At 51.9% G+C, this 6,418-nt stretch overlaps 1 protein-coding gene across 3 annotated transcripts in view; it reads left to right on the forward strand.

Moving 5' to 3' along the window:
- Positions 1–5,017: 5,017 nt before the first annotated feature.
- Positions 5,018–6,418, forward strand: part of RD3 (RD3 regulator of GUCY2D) — a 15,962-nt gene continuing 14,561 nt past the window's right edge. For 2 of the 3 annotated variants that reach the window (XR_013553040.2, XM_078440560.2), the window contains exon 1: positions 5,020–6,127. The gene's annotated coding sequence lies outside the window, so the exon portion shown is untranslated. Of the gene's footprint in view, positions 6,128–6,418 lie in introns of all 3 variants that reach the window. The other variant, XM_078440562.2, reaches the window with a different exon arrangement.

The following is a 6,418-nucleotide window of genomic DNA, read 5'->3' on the forward strand; positions in this document are numbered from 1 at the left end:
GTCATGCTTTCCAAGAACTGTCAACCTGATGGACGGGAGTCTGGACATTTATCTGCCAGCTCCAACCCCCTGTAAGTTGAAGATTGTCCCCAGTGACACTAAATGCCCCATGTTTGGGGACTACACTTGTATGTGGGCCCACGGGGCCTCCTCGGTCTCAGGCAGTCGTGAGCTCGAGCTAGGATGTTGTCAGTTAAAGGAACATCTGACTTCAAGCAGAACTGGACTCCGGAGCTGTGCTCAGAGCAGAAGAGGGGCAGGGGGATGCGCTGGGGGCACCGGAGGCATCGTTGCTGCTATCCCTGACCACCTTTCCCCTGTCTCTCTGGGGTGCTTCTCCGGACCTGTTGTCAAAAAATATCTGCCAACTCTGCTTGATCTCCACTCCTTTTTCTAAACTTTTTTCTTTAAGTTTATTTATTTTTGAGAGAGAGAGAGACGGACAGAGCACAAGTGGGAAGGGGCAGAGAATAAGAGGGAGACACAGAATCTGAAGCTGGCTCCAGGCTCTGAGCTGTCAGCACAGAACCCGACGCCGGGCTCGAACCTACGAAATGAGAGATCATGACCTGAGACGCAGTCGGACACTGAACCGACTGAGCCACCCAGGCACCACTCCACTCCCTTTTCTAAATGCTCACATACTATTTAATACAGCCCAGGGTTTTGCCAGGGCCCTGGGATGGTGTCAGAACAGTATGGAGACACATGGCCAAGGGACGCTTATATTACTTTCCCTGTGTTCCTTTGTACGAGTTTAGGCAGGGCATGTTGCCAGGCCTCCTGGCGCTTTCTCAGCCTGCTCCTCTGGGGCCCGGGGGTCCGTCCCAGGCGCTCTCCTCTTGTGGTCCCAGCCCCTGACAACCTCCCAGATCTGTATCTTCGACAATCACCCCATCTCTGTCTCTTCCACATCCACACAGCTAGAGCTGAGCCTGGCTTCCCCGTGGGTGTCATGTGTCACCACCATCCATCGAAGTCAGAGCTCCCAGACAATCCCCCGTCCCTCGTTCTCCACGCCCAGTCCCTGCAGCCTCCTGGTGGTCAGGCAGGGAGCTAATCACCGGGCTGCCACCATTGCTCCGGACTCACTGATGTCCTTCCTTGGGAACGGACTTCAGAATCCAGTAAGATCCACATGTGATGTTCAGACCCACATGGGACAACCTGTCTCATCCTGCACAGTCATACCTTCTCCCAGGCCCCAGGGCACCCCTCCCCCATAGTCTCACGCGGTGCCTACCCCCAGGGCCCCCATCTGCTTGTGCCCCTTCAGGTTGTGTTCTCTCGAATGCAATGCCACATGGCAGGCCCCCTCTTCCCATTGATTTTCCATGACCTGGCCTCCTCCCCCAAAACATTTCCAGGTTGAGAGGAAGGGGCTCTCTGGCTTTCTTAGGCCGACCCTGCCTGGACTTGGGTGTAGAATGGCCAGGCTCCCAGACCACCCTCCAGAGGCCCCCGGCTTTACCCACCTTCCCTGGCACGTGCACCTGAGCTCCTCACAGTCCATTCCTGCCTGGCTTGTGCCTGGTGCCCGTGCGTCCTTGAGCCTGTGACAATTCATCTCTTGGGGCTCTTTCTTCCCACAAAGCCCAGGGACAGGTCTGTGACATTTGCTTAGCACAGGCATCAGGCTCAGGGTGCTCTAATAATAATCTTTTTTCTTAAATGTTTATTTGTTTTTAAGAGAGAGAAAGAGAGCATACATAAGCGGGGGAGGAGTAGAGAAAGAGAGAGAATCCCAAGCAGGCTCTGCACTGTCAGCACAGAGGCTGATACAGGGCTTCATCCCATGAACTGTGAGACCATGACCCGAGCTGCAACCAAGGATCGGACGCTCAACTGACTGAGCCACCCAGGTGCCGCTCTAGCTATCATCTTTAAATCACATGTATGACAAACATGTAGTTAGCATGTGCTGGGGCCAGGGCTCCTTGCCCTTGAGGAGCTTGGACTCTGCAGGGATGCTGAACCAAATGCTCAAGAAACAGTGTGAAGCACAGCTGATTCTCATTATTTGAGATAACGATAATGTTCTCAAAGTCACTGCAAATGCTGGAATAGCAAATACTGAACAATCGCTCCTGGGGAAATACAGGGTTAGTTTCCTAAAAGCCTCTGGTCATGACATCTTTGCCAATCAATCAATATATAACCTTGTTGCATGTGTATTACCATTTAAAGACACTTTACTTATATATAATGTCGATTCATTAACATTGAACTCATGGCCAACAGTGCCATAACTCATGCTTGAACCAAGCTTACGTAACGTGTATTTTCTCTGTGAGGCACGTCACAGTGCTTAGGAACAGTACACAGCACTTCAGCACTGTACTTGGGGCCTTTTCAAGCAGAGAAATCACCAACAAAAGGCACCAAGTATGAAAAGTGTGGCACTAACTAGACCATGAAAGGGACACGTTTATAGTAGGAGAGCTGAGACAAGAAGGCGGAGGGTGGCTTTGTTCAACCTCAGCTGGGAATGTGCTCACCAGGCAAGTCAAATTTTTCAATGCTTTGTACGGGTCCAGAATGACCACAAAAGTGCCGTGAGCATTGATTTGGGGATGACAGATTTTAGCAAGCAGGAACATTTGCAAATAGAGAATCCATGAGTAGTGAAGATCCAGTGAAGTTTCAGGTTGTGGAGAGGAAGGAGCAACCAGGAAGACAGGAAGGATTACTGGGGTTTACCACTGGAGCGAAATTTCAAGGGGAAGTGAGACTTCCCCAGGCGGGCACGTGTGGGGCAGAGGGTGCACAAAGTCATGAAACAATGGGGAGTGAGGCAGTTAATTTCTTTGGGATGAAAATGGGAGGCCTGGGAGGGGACATGTCAGGAAGAGCTCTGATCTCCAGGAACCAAGGGAAGGGCAGAAAGGTCCCACATCCGTCCCTTCTCACAGGGCTCTCCAGCAGTTAGGGTAGGGCCAACTGCTGTGGCAGAGACACTCCACATGGCTTGACCCAATGCATTTCTTGTGCTATTAGAGCTCAGCATAGGTGACTGGCAGGCGGCTTTCCACATAATTTATACCTTGGCTCCTTCCAAATTGTGGCTCTGCCATCCTTCAGAGCCCGAGTCCTTGCTGTCCATCGGCAAGTGGGAAAAGATGGGAGGTGGAGAATTACACTGGAGACTTCCATAAGTCTTGCAGTCGCACACATCCCTTCCACCCACATTCCATCGTCATGTGGTGCTCCCTAGATGCCAGGGAGGCTGGGTAATGAAGTCCCTGGGTGGACAGCTGCTTCCCAGAAATGTGCCTACACTTGGGAAGGGGGCATGCACCTTTGGTGGATAGCTAGCTGTTTCTGCCACAGGCTCTCAGGTCAGTCTGTCAAAACACAGGGCAGAATCTAAAAGAAGTTGGTAGTGATTGGATTCTATGGAAATGAGCCATCTGTCTAGCACAGAGTAGATAGTCAGTTAACGCGGTGAATGAATGAATGAGAAATGCATTATGTCTCTCTCCTGAGTTCTGTTTAGCCTAATGTAGTTTAGCCTGAATGAAGCTAGAGGGAGGAGCAGGGGAGAAGGACAGAGAAAGGGAGCAGGGGCTTAAGCCAGCCAGCTGGGAGGAGGAAGGTGAACATTCACGTTTTTCCTGTAGTCAGATACAATGCTGCCTTTCCCTGGAGAAGGAAATGGGGCCACAGGAGTGGCAAGAGGGCTGCCTGGAGAGAAGAGATGTGAGTAACCACGAGTGTGGTCTGCATCTATGAATATGATGTCAGTTTAATCCAATCTCATTCAGGATTTGGGCTACATGGACTTTCTGCAGGACTCTGAAAGCCCCATGCATGACTGAGCGGCTAGAAGTGGTTTGGAACAGTCCTCACAGCCTGGAAGGAAGCCAGGGAGGAGGAAACAGGAGGAGAACCCCCATAAGGGCAGCCTGACATCTGGGATAGGGGATCTTCTCCAGTCTCCTCATGGTGTTTAATCTAGCCTTGTGCTCAACAGCTTCCTAAATCCACATCTCCAATTTATTAATCAAGCGCCATCTGTGAGGCAATGTCATGGGCCCCACTGGTGTTTCTCCATCTGAATGGCTGCTGAATATTTAACTACACTTCAGCAACTTCCATTGATGTCAAATGAGAGAAAAAACAACCACCACCTTCTCTCTCTAGTACAAATTCACACTCAGCATGGATAATCACAAAGCCTCCACAGGCTAACAAATCAAAATAAATTAGCAGTCAACACAAACGCCAAGCCCTCTTTGAGCTACAGTGTTAAGGCAGCAGGCAAGGGAGGGAAGGAGGGAGGGGATGACCGTCTCTCCTGGTCACGGACATCACTGAAAAGTGCAAGAAAGGAGCCAGCTGTGCCAGGAAGGAAGATACAAAAAAACCTGGTCATCTGTGTGCATGTTCTCCAGAGTCACAGGTCAGGGGTCCTGAAGCTCACCCCTCACCCCTTGCTGCAGTGAGATCTTCCTTTTGATGGCTGACAACATTGACCTGTATAACCTCATTTACATTACTTGTGAGTGTGTGTGTGTGTGTGTGTGTGTGTGTGTGTGTGTGTTTGTGTGTGTTTGAGGGTGAAGTATTAAGACTAATGTATGGCTCGGGGCACCTGGGTGGCTCAGTCGGTTAAGTGTCTGATTCTTAATTTTGGCTCAGGTCACAATCTCACGGTTTGTGAGATCGAGCCCGGAGTCAGGCTCTGCACAGTTAGTGCTTGGGACTCTCTCTCCCTTCTCTGCCCCTGCCCAGTTTGTATGAGCACACACGCGCTCTGTCTCTCTCTCAAAAATAAATAAACTTTAAAAAAAAAGAGAGAGAGAGAAGGAATGGCCCAGATCCTGACTTAAGACTCCTGCTTGAGAAGATGGATGAGGGAGGCAGACTCACCTAGGGGATGCAGCCACAGAGCAAGCACCGAGTGGCACAGGACCCAGGGAGAAAGTCAAAACACACAGGCAGGCAGGTGGACAAGCCGAGTCAGTTCATCATAGTGTAATTTCTCCTTGGCTATGCGTTCTGCTTTATTTTCAACACAGTTAGGACTAGATGCGTCCAGAAGTCACTCCATCATCTGGTACCTGGCACAGCATCACCTGAGATCTATTATAACGCAGCTCGGTGCCCATCACCGAGGTCGATGCCGCTCACAGGGCGACATGCCTCCGTGTCCGTGCCCACTAATGTCTGGGGGGGCACACAGCCTGGATACACTGGGCCCCTAACCAAAATAGTCTGCAAGCGATAAAGCGTCCAGAGCCTGGAGACAGACGGGAGGCTCAGACGCAAGTATCAGATACGGGAGAAGGGCAACAGAAGACTCCTGCCAGTCCCGCATTTACCTCAAATACCTCAAAATCCATCCCCATGATCCATGTTCCCTCTTCTCCCCAGATCATTTCTCAGCCTCACCTCTCCTTGAGAAAGTCAGCAGAACTTCCTGCCCTTGAGCTTGCTTGAGGGAAAGAGAGAATTTCAATTAGCAAAGAGGAGGACAGGTGGTGAGGCAAAGGCGAGGACATGGCTCTTCAGGGCCAGCCCCCAGAAGGTCCCCTCTCCCGGTGGAGGGCAGCGCGTGGGAAGAGGGGAGCTTCACCAAGATGGAATCATCTGTCCCCAGCAGGTGCGCCAGCCAGAGCGCAGTGAGGAATGCCATCTGGACACAGGTGCCCTGTCACCACCTGGGTCTTCCCAGGCATCTGTGGCAGGTCAGGCGGGCTCCCTCTACGGATAATACAGCTCCAGGTGAAAGAGGCTTAGGTGGGTCGCCATGGCAACGCAGATCAGGGGTTGGCCCGCCTCTGAGGTTCAGGAGGAGGAGCTGTGGTTCCAGCCTCCTGAGACACACACACACGCACACACACACACACACACACACACACACACGCTCCACTAACACCAGCTCGGGCTGGATCCCTCCTCTCGTCAGGGTTGTTTTCTCTCTCAGCACAACTTCCGAGAGACAGAAAGAGGGAAGAGCATGAGGTAGCAGGCAGCAGCAGAAGAGAAAGAAGAAGAAGACGTTTAGAATATAGTCTTCCCTCCACCCCACCCTCCCCTGGACACTCTCTTCTCCCAGGCTGGGAAGCAGAAAGACCCCCCACCAGAACTTTCACCTCCGGAGAGGGTGACCTCAAAACGCCAGGTAAGAGGGTGGTCTCCCCAGGAGACTGTGGTTTCCCCACCTGAAGTCTGGAAGCAGGAAGCCGGTCCCGAAACCTTTTAGACATGAGAGCAGAGGCTGAGAGCTGGGAGGGGTGGCTTTAGGGCTGCAGCAGGTTGGGGACAGCCTACCGAGCAGTCTGAGTCCAGGGTCCAGATGGCCTCAGGGAGGCCTCATCGGTCCTAATCTGTTCCACAAGGGTCGGTTGATTCCGCAGTATCTTTAGGGCCGTGGCCTGTCCCGTGGGAAGCCATTGGTTCATCTGCTCTGCAA

This window comes from Panthera onca, chromosome F1, assembly GCF_046562875.1.
Source record: "Panthera onca isolate mPanOnc1 chromosome F1, mPanOnc1 haplotype 2, whole genome shotgun sequence".
Lineage (NCBI taxonomy): Eukaryota > Metazoa > Chordata > Mammalia > Carnivora > Felidae > Panthera > Panthera onca.